This window comes from Geotrypetes seraphini, chromosome 2, assembly GCF_902459505.1.
Source record: "Geotrypetes seraphini chromosome 2, aGeoSer1.1, whole genome shotgun sequence".
Taxonomy (NCBI): Eukaryota; Metazoa; Chordata; class Amphibia; order Gymnophiona; family Dermophiidae; genus Geotrypetes; species Geotrypetes seraphini.
The window spans coordinates 518,724,851-518,739,706 of record NC_047085.1 but is presented as its reverse complement, the minus strand read 5'-3'; positions in this window follow the sequence as shown (position 1 = coordinate 518,739,706).

Genomic DNA, 14,856 nt, shown 5'->3' with positions numbered 1-14,856 from the left:
GAGGAGAAGGGCAGCAGTCTCCCTCCTCAGGTGTTCTCCAGCCCTGGCTCCCTCCTGAGGGGCAGTTTGGGGCTTAGTCTTTTCCCGTTGCACATCTCCAAAGCACCACCTCCAGCTCTAGCTCCTCCCTCCCATGACATCACAAAGGAGAGGCGGAGCTTCAGAGTGATGCAGTCAGTTCTTCTTGGAAGAGGAGGAGTTGGAGCTTCTGCTGGAAGGGAGGGAGGAGCCCTGGAGGGGAAGGGCAGCAAGTGGGCAGCAGTCTCCCCCCTCAGGTGATGTCCAGCCCTGGCTCCCTCCTTTCTTCACCCACCTTCTCTGTCCTTGAGTTCAACATCAGGAGTCACATCTGCTGCTCAGGACATTTAGGTTATATTAAGGGGCTCATTTGGTGTAGGGTTACTGGATTTATGAACTCAAAAAAAGGACAAATGTCCCTGCCTTCACCCCACCACTCCCCTTCCACCTACCCCCCCCACCTTTCACCCATTTCCTTATTCCCCCTTTCCATCCTCTGTCCCCCTTATAGTGCTTTTCTATCTCTCCTTCCAATACCCCCTCTCCCCCCCAGCTGCTTTTTCTCTCTCCCTCCTTTCAACCCCCACCTGGTGGCTTGGGCTCCCTCTCTCTTCAGCCCCAGCCCACGCCGGACTCAGGTTTGGCTCTACCTGTCTCCCACCTCCTCTGCCAAAATTTAATCTTCAGGCTAGCCAGCAGCATTAGTAAGGTGAGCCTGCTGCCCTTTGCCTGCCCCAGAAGCCTTCTCTCTTCAGCGGCTTCTTGTTCTTGTGTATGGTAAGTGGGATGCTACAGAGAGGCTTCTGGGTCAGTCTGATAGCAGCAGGCTCACCTCACTGAAGCTGCTGGGTCACCTGAAGATTATATTTCAGCAGAGGAAGAAGGTGGGAGACAGGCAAGAGCTATTCCCTGGACAGTTTAGAAAGCCATCTAGACACCCTGGACCTTTCCAGGTAAATCCCGACATCTGGTAACCCTAATTAAAATGATTTACTTTCCTTTATCAGTCCCCTTCCTCTCTTTTTTCATTCCTTCTGCTCTGCATGATTTTCTCTTTCCTGCTTCTCTCCCTCACCCCTCCCATATTCCATTATTAATTCCCTTCCAATTCCCACTCACTTCCCCTGCCTAATTAATTACCTTGAAAAAGCAGCCCCAAAACAGCCCAATGTATGAGGGGATGCATGTAAAAATAGCCATACTGGGTCAGACCAATGGTCCATCAAGCCCAGTAGCCTGTTCTCACGGTGGCCAATCCAGGTCACTAGTACCTGGCCAAAACCCAGGACGTAACAATATTCCATGCTACCGATACAGGGCACACAGACTATGGACTTTTCCTCCAGGAACTTGTCCAAACCTTTCTTAATACCAGCTACGCTATCTGCTCTTACCAGCAGATCGTGGAATTACGATCTATTTGTAAAGTTATTGCACATATGGAACAAGAACCGCATTTAAAATGTCCCATGGGAAGTATATTGTGAATACTCTTGTCTTGGGAATGATGATGGACATAAAAGTTCTTTTAAAATTTTCCCTCGGGAAAAGGCGAACCTCAGTTGAACCCCTGGAAAGGTAGGTATAGATTTACTATATCTCAGCGTTTTCTTTTCAAGTCAGGTAGTGTTGAACTGTGTGTGGGATGTTTAAGAACACGGGTTAAGATATCTTTACTATCAGCCAATGAAACATTGTTCCATAAGAATTGATCTCGATTATTGAACTTTGCTCTTCAATAAGCTTTTCCATCTGGTAGATTACACATAACCATTTTAGCACTATGCTAGACAGCCTATGTTGGTTATGCCATAAGATGTCCATGTGGTCTATGTCAGTATGACTACAGGGGAACTGAGGATCCACACGTTGGAACATAAAACCAACATCAAAAGAAATGTCATCGATGAACCTAAGGTAGCGCATTGAAATAAAAGTAAACACTCTTTCAATCACTTACAATGATTTGCCATAGAAACTATTGAGAATAATCAGAGGAGAGGTGATCGAGAAATGGCCTGGAAAAGGAAAGAGTCTTAATGGATATTTCACATTAACTCACTTTAACCAAATGGATTAAACGATAAGATAGATTGGAGTCCTTTTTATTAAATTCATTCATTTTTTCCGTTTTCTATTTCATCATTTGAATCAGTTACTGGATGCTAGGGTCCACCTTGGGAGTTAGTGCCCAAGAAAACGATCTGGGTGCCATCGTAGACAATACGATGAAACCTTTCACTCAATGTGTGGTGGCGGCCAAAAAAGTAAACAGAATGCTAAAAATGATTTAGAAATAATGTTATAATGCCTCTGTATCGCACCATTCAATTCTGGTCTCCTTATCTCCAAGAAAGATAGAGTGGCGCTAGAAACGGCTCAAAGAAGTGCGACCAAGATGATAAAAAGGATGGAACTCCTCTCATATGAGGAAAGATTAAAAAGGTTAGGGCTCTTCAGCTTGGAAAAGAGACGGCTGAGGGGAGATATGATTAAGAACATAAGAAGTTGCCCCTGCTGAGTCAGACCAGAGGTCCATCTTGCTCAGCGGTCCGCTCCCGCGGCGGCCCATCAGGCCTAGTGCCTGAACAGTGGTCCCTGATTAATTTTGTAACTTACCTCTAATCCCATCCCTATAATCTACCTTAACTCTTATCTGTACCCCTCAATCCCTTTGTCTTCCAAGTACCTATCCAAAGCTTCTTTGAATCCCTGTAGCGTGCTCCTGTTTATCACATCCTCTGGTAGTGCGTTCCATGTATCCACCACCCTCTGTGTGAAAAAGAACTTCCTGGCGTTTGTTCTAAACCTCTCCCCTTTCAATTTCTCTGAGTGCCCCCTTGTACTTATTGATCCCCTTAATTTGAAAAATCTGTCCCTGTCTATTTTTTCTATGCCCTTTATGATCTTGAAGGTTTCTATCATGTCTCCTCTAAGTCTCCACTTTTCCAGGGAGAAAAGCCCTAGCTTTTTCAGTCTGTCAGTATATGAGAGGTCCTCCATGCCCTTTATTAGCTTAGTTGCTCTTCTCTGGACCCTCTCAAGTACCTCCATGTCCTTCTTGAGGTACGGCGACCAGAACTGGACACAGTACTCCAGGTGCGGGCGCACCATAGCACGATACAGTGGCAGGATGACTTCCTTTGTCTTGGTCGTGATACCCTTCTTAATGATACCCAACATTCTGTTTGCTTTCCTTGAGGCCGTGGCACACTGCGCCGACGACTTCAATGTTGTGTCTACCATCACTCCCAGGTCTCTTTCAAGGTCGCTCACCTCTAGCGCTGACCCCCCCATTTTGTAAGTGAACATCGGGGTTTTTTTTCCTATATGCATGACCTTGCATTTCCCTATGTTAAAACTCATTTGCCACTTTTTGGCCCATTTTTCCAGTGTTGTCAGATCTTTTTGGAGATCTTCGCAGTCCTCCATGTTATTGACCTTGCGATATAGTTTGGTGTCATCCGCAAATTTAATAACCTCACATTTTGTTCCTGCTTCCAGGTCATTAATGAATATATTGAATAGGAGTGGTCCCAGCACAGACCCCTGTGGAACTCCGCTCGTGACCCATTGCCAGTCTGAGTAATGTCCCTTTACTCCAACCCTCTGTTTCCTGTCCGCCAGCCAGTTTTTGATCCATCGGTGGACCTCCCCTTGCACCCCAGGGTTCCATAGCTTCCTTAGTAGTCTTTCGTGTGGCACTTTGTCGAAGGCTTTTTGGAAGTCAAGGTAAATGATATCTATGGATTCCCCTTTATCCACCTGGCTGGTTACCCCCTCAAAGAAGTATAATAAGGCATGACCTGCCCTTGCAGAAGCCATGCTGGCTCGACTTTAGCTGCCCATAGTTGTCAATGTGTTCCCAGATGCTGTCTTTAATCAGTGCTTCCATCATCTTTCCCAGGACCGAGGTCAAGCTCACCGGCCTGTAGTTTCCTGGGTCTCCCCTTGAGCCTTTCTTGAAGATGGGCGTGACATTTGCTATTTTCCAGTCTTCCGGAATCTCTCCAGTTTTTAGGGATAGGTTGCATATTTGTCGAAGTAGCTCAGCTATTTCGTTCCTTAGTTCCTTGAGTACCCTTGGGTGAATGCCATCCGGACCTGGCGATTTGTCGCTCTTTAGCCTGTCTATCTGCCTGAGGACATCCACCTTGCTCACCTCTAGCTGGACCAGATTTTCATCCTGGTCTCCTTTTACGATCTCCTCGGGCTCCGGAATGTTGGTTGTGTCCTCCCTCGTGAAAACTGACGTGAAGAACTTATTTAGCCTGTCAGCTATCTCCTTTTCCTCTTTTACCACTCCCTTTCTGTCCCCATCATCCAAGGGTCCCACTTCCTCCCTTGCTGGTTGCTTCCCCTTAACGTACCTGAAGAATGATTTGAAGTTTGTTGCTTCCCCTGCCAGTCTCTCTTCATATTCTTTTTTTGCTTTCCTAACCACTCGATGACACTCCTTTTGGTGATTTTTGTGTTCCTTTTAGTTCTCCTCTGTTTTGTCCTTTTTCCATTTTTTGAATGATGCTTTCTTGTCACTTATCGCCTTTTTCACTGCATTTGTTATCCACACTGGGTTTTTTTTCCTATTTTTTTTGCACCCTTTCCTGTACTTGGGGATGCACAGGTTCTGTGCTTCGTGCACTGCCCTTGAGTATGGTCCAGGCATTTTCTACGGACTCCATCTTCCTTGCGCTGTCGTTGAGTTTCTTTCCCACCATTTTCCTCATGGCATCATAATTCCCTTTTTTGAAGTTAAGTGCAGTCATTGTAGTTCTTTTCACCTTTGATGATCCAATTTCTAGCCTGTACTAGATCGTGTTGTGATCGCTGTTTCCTAGTGGGGGTAGTACCGCCACCTCCTTAGTGGGTCCCCCTAGTCCGTTGAGGATTAGGTCAAGAGTGGCATCACCCCGTGTTGGTTCTGTGACCAGCTGTTCCATGAAACAATCCCTCGTGACCTCCAGGAATTTGGTCTCCCTCATGCAGTTTGAGTGCCCAATACTCCAGTTTATTCCCGGGTAGTTGAAGTCTCCCATCACCACCACACTTCCGCTTTTTCATACCTGCCTCAGTTCAGCCTCCGGATCCTGGTCGATTTCTTCCGTTTGTCCAGGTGGGCGATAGTACAGACCCAATTTTGTGTCTGCTCCAGTTCCTCCTGGTAGCTTAACCCATAGTGATTCCAAGTCGTCCGCCCTTACTATTGTTTCCATTCTGGTTGAAGTCTAAAAAATCCTGAGTGGAGTAGAACGGGTACAAGTGGATTGATTTTTCACTCTGTCAAAAATTGAAGTTACAGGGAAATACTTTTAAAACCAATAGGAGGAAATTTTTTTTTCACTCAGACAATAGTTAAGATCTGGCAGAGGATGTGGTAAGAGCATAGAAACATGATGGCAAATAAAGGCCAAATGGCCCATCTAGTCTGCCCAGATAGCGTAGCTGGTTTTAAGAAAGGTTTGGACAAATTCCTGGAGGAAAAGTCCATAGTCTGTTATTAAGATATAGGGGAAGCCTCTGTTTGCTATGGATCGGTAGCATGGAATGTTGCTACTCTTTGGGTTTTGGCCAGGTACTAGTGACTTGAATGGGCTACTGGGCTTGATGGACCCAGTATGTTAACATGAGTTCATGAAGTTTCAAGGTAAGAATGAAATACTTCATTCTGTGCACTTGAGTCACTGATCATGTTTCCAACCGGAAAATATTGTGACACAGTTCACACAATCATCAACAAATCACAATATATATTCTCTTCACTTATTCAGTTCCTTCATTATTAAAATTTATTTAGGGATTTTCCCATTAAATTTAAAATTCTTTAAAATACTTAAATTCACTAAATCATTCCCACAACCATTATTGAGCCACATCTGATTGGTTCACTTAATTTCCGACGTGGCAAGCTATGATTCATTGAATCCATTTCTCTATTTCATTTTGTTTGGCAATTTTTTGACATGTTGAACTACAAACATGTAAAGATTGTAACTCTTTAATGGTTCTTGAACCTTTTACATATTCTTATATTTTTACTCATGTGCATCATGGTATAGTTGACTCAATGATAAGCTGCTAACACGTTTCAGAAAAATGAGTTTTCAATCCAGACTTACCAGCGTTTCTCATACTAGGTTTAAAATCCATTAAAATCATTCCTCTAATCATTAAACACTGCATTTTATTGGGTTATTCAAGTTCTGACATGGCAAATCCTGATTGGTTAAAAGCTTCCCAGCGTTCAGATCGAGGCACCGTTTTCAAGAGCGAGTTAATCACTACAAGTAATGTTTGCTTTACTCAGCATTTAAAGATTTTGATTTAAATCATTTGTTCCATTTGTCACAATTTATTTTCATGTGTCAAGGTTTTCAGCGGTGACATAGCGAGGGGGAGAGGCGCTCCTTCCCTGTCACTTCCCCATTACTCTGTAATGTTCCTGGCGCGAGCTGCAACCCCCAAGCTGCTGTCTCGCCAGCGTTGGCTCTTCCTCTGACATCACTTCCTAGGCGCGGGTCCAGGAAGTGACATCGGAGGAAGAGCCGACACTGGCAAGACAACAGGTTGGAGGGTTGCTGCTCACACCAGGAACATTACAGAGGTACGGGGGAAGGGAAGCAGCAGTGGAAGACCAACGTCTCCGCCCTCACCAAGACGGCACCTGGGGTAGACCGCCCCTCCGACCCCTCCTTACTCCACCACTGGTTTTCAGCACCTTATCCCTGACAAAGCCTTAGTATTTAATTCAAAGGAAGCCTCGTAGGATTTAAGAAGTAGTGTTGGAGTTTAATAGTGGTATTTCTCTTAATACTTTTATACTAATTTATATTAATGGCACTTTATATAATTAATTTAGACTAAAAAATGTCTGAAAAATTTTATTAGCACATTCAATGGGCAAATTGAGATTTTTTAGGCCAATGGTTGAGATTTGACCTAAGTGAGTTATGGTGGGACGGGGTGGAGAGTACCACTGGGGGGAGGGTTGGGGGGATTGGGGAGGGGGGGTATTGAAAGGTTCTGGCACTTAGTTGTGGGTATGTTCTGTGGGGTTGGGTTGGGGTGAAGTGGCGTGGTATCTGCCCCCTCTGGCCTCGCTCTCCCAGCATAGCTTAGAAGGGGGGGGGGGAGTTTTGTTGATGTTACTCTTCTTCTGTACATGCTTGTTATATTATAATATATGATGCATCTTTGACTGTACTATGCACCATTTGGGTGCCCTTGTATTGTTTTTGCTGTTGATTGCATCAATAAAAATTGTTTGAACCTAAGTGCAGTGGCATAGTAAGGGGGTGGTTCGCCCCGGGTGCATTCTTGCTAAGGGTCTGGCCCCCTCTCTCGCCGCGCACGACCCTTGCCTTCCCCGTACTTTTTACTTCCCCGGCATGAGGTTGTTGCCCACGTTGGCGCTCTCTCTGATGTCAATTCTGGGACCCGTGCCTAGGAAGTTACATCAAAGGGTGAGCCGTACGGGGAACAGGAAGGGGGTACACTTGGCAGGGGAGGAGCACCACTGCCCTGGGCACTTCTCAAGCTTACTGGGCCACTGATCAGGTGCCCATGGTTTTTTTGCTCTGTATGATTGAGGCAACGGGAAATGCAATCTTTGCTGGTGCTGAAAAGTTCTCAGGCCAACTACCTTCAGTTGGGAGAGTCGCCAGCGAGGGCTATACACATAGTCCAGCCAGCTTCCACTTTTTCTGTTCCGTAAGCAAAAGGACTGAATGTAAAAAGTGGAAACTACCTGGACCAGGGCAAATTCTATAAACGGTGTCCTAGCCAATCGGGACGCACGTTTCCTAAAAAAAAAAAAAAAAACCCCTCAAGACAGGAATCATCCTGGCCATGGTTCTTTATGTCACTTGGAAAAGCTTCGGACAGCTGCACATGGTTTAGTTCCCATTACCAGAGACATAAGAACATAAGCAGTGCCTCCACTGGGTCAGACCCGAGGTCCATCGTGCCCAGCAGTCCGCTCACGCGGCGGCCCAACAGGTCCAGGACCTGTGCAGTAGCCCTCCATCTATACCCCTCTATCCCTTTTTCCAGCAGGAAATTGTCCAATCCTTTCTTGAACTCCAGTACCATACTCTGTCCGATTACGTCCTCTGGAAGCGCATTCCAAGTGTCCACCACACATTGGGTAAAGAAGAACTTCCTGGCATTTGTTTTGAATCTGTCCCCTTTCAACTTTTCCGAATGCCCTCTTGTTCTTTTATGTTTTGAAAGTTTGAAGGATCTGTCCCTCTCTACTCTCTCATTGCCCTTCATGATCTTGTAGGTCTTGAAGGGCAATATTGGTCGCCGTATCTTAAGAAGGATATGGCGTTAGTCGAGAGGGTTCAAAGGAGAGCAACACGTCTGATAATAGGTATGGAAAACCTGTCATATTCTGAGAGATTGGAGAAGCTGGGTCTCTTTTCCCTGGAGAAGAGGAGACTTAGAGGGGATATGATAGAGACTTACAAGATCATGAAGGGCATAGAGAGAGTAGAGAGGGACAGATTCTTCAAACTTTCAAAAAATAAGAGAACAAGAGGGCATTCGGAAAAGTTGAAAGGGGACAGATTCAAAACAAATGCTAGGAAGTTCTTCTTTACCCAACGTGTGGTGGACACCTGGAATGCACTTCCAGAGGACGTTATAAGGCAGAGTACGGTACTGGGGTTCAAGAAAGGATTGGACAAATTCCTACTGGAAATGGGGATAGAGGGGTATAGATAGAAGATTACTGCACAGGTCCTGGACCTGTTGGGCCACCGCGTGAGCGGACTGCTGGGCACGATGGACCTCGGGTCTGACCCAGCAGAGGCATTTCTTATGTTCTTATTTCCACTATTACATTCCATTGGTGTCTTCTATCCCAATACCTTTCATTTCTAGGCGGTTTACCAAAGAGTTGACGTCTAAATCCGACTACCCTCATGTAACAGGGCACCTGCTCCCCATAAAGGCCACCCTTGGTCCCCAGGCCCACTCCAGCTCACAACCCATCCACGTCGTGTATCGCTCACACCCCCCTCACAGCCCTACAAAAATTCCCCAAAATTCTATGCGCAATTTAACTGAACAAGCTTTAGCAGCAATAACTGGCATTTTAACAAGCAATTAGTAGTGTTAATTAGAATCAATTAAGTGTCATGCACATATATTTAGACGTGGGATGTGAAACCTAAATTTATGCGCGAGTCAAGAAAGGAGCGTGGAAATAGGCAGGTCTTGGCAGTGGCGTATTAAAGGGGAGCGGCGCCTGGAGCAGTGGTGCCCCTTCCCTTTCCCCGTTCCTACTAAACTTCTCTGGCTTGAGAAGTATGTTGCCCATGTTGGTGTCGGCAGAGAGAGCGCCGATGCGGGCAGCAACCTTGTGCCAAAAAGGTACGGGGGTTGGTAAGGGGCATGAGAGCCCGTGACAATGAGAGGAGCAAGCGGGACTCAGCGGGAAAAAGATTCCAGAGCAGCCCTGCATGTGATGTTGCGTCTTCATCCTACAAACCTTCTAAGAGGCTGGTAGGTTCACCCCGGGAGGAGCAAAAGGGCCGATGCAGGGGAGTCAAAAGATTTGTTGGGGTTTTTTTTTTTGCCAGTTTTGACCCGCAATCAGGGTGAGGGAAGGAGGGAGCGAAAGGGGGGGGGCTGTTGGACCACCATAGGGTGGATGGGTGCTGCTGCTGCACCAGCAAAGGGAGAAGGGGTTTGCTTGGTTGAGCTGCTAAACCAGCTGGACCTGAAGGGAAGGGAGACAGTTGCTGGATCTGGTCTAAGGATTGGGGATGGGTAGGCAAGGGAAAGAAATGTTGGGCCCATGTGGTGGGTGGAGTGGAGCTGGAAGGAAGGGATAGGTGCCCGACCCACACCTGTGCATTGAAGGGAGGGGATAGAGGTTTTGGACCCTTCCAATAGGAAAGGGGGGGTGGGCTAGAGGGAAGTGAAAGAGGTGCAGGACCAACAGGGAGGAAGATCGGGAAGGGAAAGAGAAAAACTGAACCAAGGGAATGAAGGGAGAGTGAGTGAAATATTGAATATAGCGAAGGGAGGGAGGAGAGAGTGTGAGAGACATTGGTGTAAGGGAGTAAGAAAGGGGAGAAGCTGGACACAGGGAGATATACAAAAAGAACGGAGATTGGCATAGATGGGAGCATGGGACAGGGACAAAAAGGGGAATGCTGCTTAGGGTGGTATATGGACACAGAGAGAAGATGGCTAGACACGGGGAGAATAAGAACACAGAAGGAAGATGCTGGACAGTGGGGCATAGGAATATACTGTATAGCTGTACACAGGGGGAGAGGATCATAGAATCGTGAGATGATTAAGGTAGGACATGGGCACAGGTGAAATACTAGAAAGGGATGTATAGGAGACAGAGAAGGGAGACGCTGAACATGGGGAACAATACATACAGAGATAGAAGATGGATGGTGAGAAAGGTGAAATGGTCAGGAGACCCTGGCAAGTGAGTTAGGAGAAGACAAAAGAAAAGAGAGACCAGCGCCTGAGACCAACATGATTTGAAGAATAAAATGACAAGACAACAAAAGGTAGAAAAAAAAATAATTTTATTTTCTATTTTGAGATTAGAATATATCAGATTTGAAATATGTATCCTTCTAGAGCTGGTGTTAGACATAACTGGGGACTGCAAAGCCCAGGCTATGCTTCTTTAGCTTCCAGCTGGCTTAGGGCGCTCTCTGACCAGGGGGCAGTTGCCCTAGTTGCACTCCTGAGCAAGGCCTTGAAGGCGCAAATAGTGCTGAAGAAATAGCAGGGCATGGCAGAAACCTTTCTATGTCCTGATCAGAGGGTATTACATGCAAGGAGACAGATTTATGTTCAAATCTTTTTTATTGAGAATGCCAAGCAATAGACAGCAAGGAGCAGAACTAAAGCAAAAGAACCAGTATCCAGCAATACAACTTATTTGAATAGACAATAAACAGAAGCAGCAATCCCCACCCTCCCCTCATCTCCCCAACCCCACCCATCCAGCAAAAACCCCCAAACCCCAACTCCCCCCTGATAAACACACAAAAAATTGACCAAGAAGTCACTAAGATCCCAAAGGCCCGTACTCTGGTGGCCCATGGAACTACTGTAAGAAGTCCCCCCCCTCATAAGAAAAAGAGAGAAAAGAGAAAAAAAGAAAAGAAGGGAAGCCTGTAGCGACCGATCCCGGTAGCTAGCACGATGCATAGCAACAAAACTAAGCGAGACGGTTCAATATGAGACTACGTCCACTAGGAGAGAGGGAAGCCAAACAGACTCCCCAGACCAGCAAAAAACGACATCTGCGGCGAGGGCAACCAACCGCCTCTCGAGCCTCCCAAATGGCCAAATTGTGCACCAAAGATCTCCAGGTCCAAAGAGAAGGAGGCTCAGAAGCAGTCCAGCTTTACGAGCAAGAAGACACACCTTACAACACCAGAGGGATCCCCCCCTTAGGCAGGCCCCAGATGGCCCCCGGTAGGTCTAAAACCAGTTGCGCTATGATACCCGCAATGGGACTCCAAAATAAGCCGCATAAGTATTGGACTATAGACCGCCAATATACTTGGACCATCCAACAATCCCAGAAGGAATGAACAAAGGTATTGGGGTCTCGGCCACATTTCAAACAGAAAGGTGAATCAATACCCCCAATTTTGTGCATTTGCACCTGAGTATAATAGGCCCTATATATCACTCACACATAACACTCTCGAAACAGCTCTCCCGTAATCAAGCGAGCAAGACCCTTAAAATATCCCAGCGACTAAGATCCATATGAAGATCTCGACCCCAATTCCCTTGAATGCATAACACATCTTTGAGCTCAGTAAACTCGAAGAGGGCCCTATGTAATGCCGACACCGAAGTGGAGTGGAGCGCCACCTCTGCAAAGAAAACCCTAAGGCGCTCCCCCATGGGCTGCGCAATCCAATCCGGAGGGAGTGAAAGAACATAATGTTTAGCCTGGCAATAGGCGAAAGTATCACCCCAGCTCCCACCTAAGCGATCCCCAAGAGCCTTTAGGGGTTGCAGACCCCCCCTCTTCAGTCAACAGGTGTTCTAGCTGACTAATTCCACGAGCAGCCCAATTAAGAAAAACAGGGTTATCACGTCCCGGAGGAAAGGCCAGGTTCCCACGAAGAGGCAATTGGTTCGTCACCCTGCGGTCCCCTCCCATTTTACCTATCAAATTCCCCCACACCCAGCCTGCATAGATTTCAAAAGAACGCAGGCACGAAACTCAGCGGGAATCTCTGGAGCACCTCACCAATGAGTGAGGTGCGTGAAAAGCCTGTTCCAAATCCAGAGGAGTAAACTGGTGTTCAACATGTAACCAATCTTTCAAATGCCGTAATAAACAGGCTTCATTGTAAAGGCCGAGATCGGGGAGACCAAGGCCCCCCCCCCCCCCCCCCGAGTCCAGCCACCCACCAATTAGGAAAAACGAACACGTGGTTTACGAGAGTTCCAACAGAAACGCAAGAATAGGCAGTTCAATCGCGTAAGGCCTTTTCACAACAACCGAAGGGACAAAGTTTGCAGCACATAGAGCCAGCGCGGGAAAATCACCATACGGATGAGGGTTATGCGGCCCATCAGTCAAAGGGAGGTCCCTCCAGGCCTCAAGTTGGACCCTGGTATCATCTAAGACCTTAGTAACATTAAGCAAAAAAAGTGATGTCGTACAGGTCGCAAGATACACCCCAAGATATTGGAAGTGGCCCTTAGCCCACTGCAAAGAGAAGGAGGCACCCCATTGAGCCTGCAAGGCCAATGAAGAGGGCAGAGCCTCAGATTTAGCTAAGCTTAATCAAAAGCCAGCGTAATCACCATATTCTCTAATAGTCTCCAAAAGGGCTGGTAAGGAAGAAAACGGGTTCGTGAGTTAGGCCAAGAGATCATCCGCAAAGGCAGCAACTTTAAAACTATGATGTCCCTAAAGAACTCCCTTGATGTCCGGATTTGAGTGAATATCACGGAGAAGCGGGTCGAGACAAATAATAAAGGGGACAAAGGACACCCCTGACGCGTGCCATGATGTATCTCAAAGAAAGATGATCTACAAGCATTAACCCACATGGTGGCCTGGGGAGCGGCATAAAGAGCACGTATCGCGGAAACGAATCGACCCTGAAAGCCATATTTAGTCAAAGTAGCATATAGATAATCCCAACGGACACGGTCGAAAGCCTTCTCAGCATCAAAGCTGATAAGCAGAGAAAGAGAAGCGACACGAGAGCTATATTCTAAAGAGAGCAGTATTTTACACACATTTTTTGCCACGGAACGAACCTACACGAAACCAACCTGGGACTCATGAAGAAGGAGTGGTAACAGCCGAGCCAAGCGATTGGCCAGGATTTTAGCCAGAAGTTTAGCATCAAAATTGAGAAGCGAGATAGGCCGATACGATTCTGGAAGAGCAGGATCTTTACCAGGTTTCAGAAGGACTATGATCTGAGCCACACTAAGATGTTCGGGCATAGCTTCAGCATTGACCATAACATTAAACATAGCAGCAAGTTTCATAAGTTTATAGAACTCCGCTCTATAACCATCAACCCCAGGGGCTTTCAAAGTAGAGCTTTGGTTAATAGCGAGTTCCACCTCCTCTGTTCCAATTGGCACATTTAAATGAGCAAGCTGCTCCCCAGTAAGACAAGGAAGATCAAGACCATCCCCTCCGTAATTTAACATGCTCCAAGTCAGTAAGGTGTGTTTCCTGCAACAAAGCAACATCCGCTTTGAGTCTCTGCAAATTTTGTAAGATCTTTGCTATTTTAATAGGAGAATTAATACCTCCAACATTCCAAGTAACGAGTCTCACCATTCAGCTAATAAAAAAATGGAATAAAAAAGAGGAAGTAACAAGTAGAAAAAAGAAGAGCCATCCAGATGCTGTCCCAGCCTGCGGCATCCAGCAGCAAAGGAGGAACAGCTCCAAGCAAAATGCAGGGCTGCCCCAACCAAACAAGCACCCAAAAAAGAGACAGCCACCCAGGATTGGTCACTGCAAGCACAAAAGACCAGAAAACCCCACCCAAAAAGAACACACCCCACCCCAAGGAGAAACCCCCCTGAACCCCCAACCCCCTTCCCCAAACAAGTGTCCCATTCCATGGGACCGATCACGCCAAGACGCCCTCACCCCGAATCCAAACTTACAAAGAGTGAAAAAAAACAAACAAACAAACCCCACCAAGACCCAAGGAACAATCATCTCCCCCACCCCTGCCAGAGAAGAACTCGGGCAAGAACATTACCAGCCCTATCCAACAAGAAGCACCCTCACCAGTATCCCCCAAGCCATAGCCCAAAGGAACAAAGAAACAATCCCCCTACCCCAATGTCCCCCAGCCCAAGCAACTCGCCCATTCAAACAGCCACACTCAACAACCACCCCCACACAACTAAACACCCCAACCAAAGTCCACAGCATGTTAAAAAAAAAGAAAAGAAAATGGCTTGAAAGCCACTTAGTCCAGTTCTATCAGGGCCAGGGGCTACAATGTAATAAAAGCTTCACTTGGCTTTCATATCCATCACCAGACTCCAAATGTTCCAACCAATAGCTTCCCTGTAATCTTCTGAAAATGACCAGAATCTCTTCCTTTTGTAATCCGCCTAGAACCACAAGGAATTGGCGGAATATAAGAAACTAGAGTAATATAATGTAACCCCATTCCCAAGCCCCACCCCCCGAATCTTCCAAACATGTCCTAACAAGGACACTGCGGGGTAACCTACAAACACATGAACCCCTCCCCCTGTCCAGTCAGGATTACAACAACAACAAAAAAACCCCAAACCAAAGACTCAAGATTCAGTAAGAAAAACTACAGAGTCGCACCC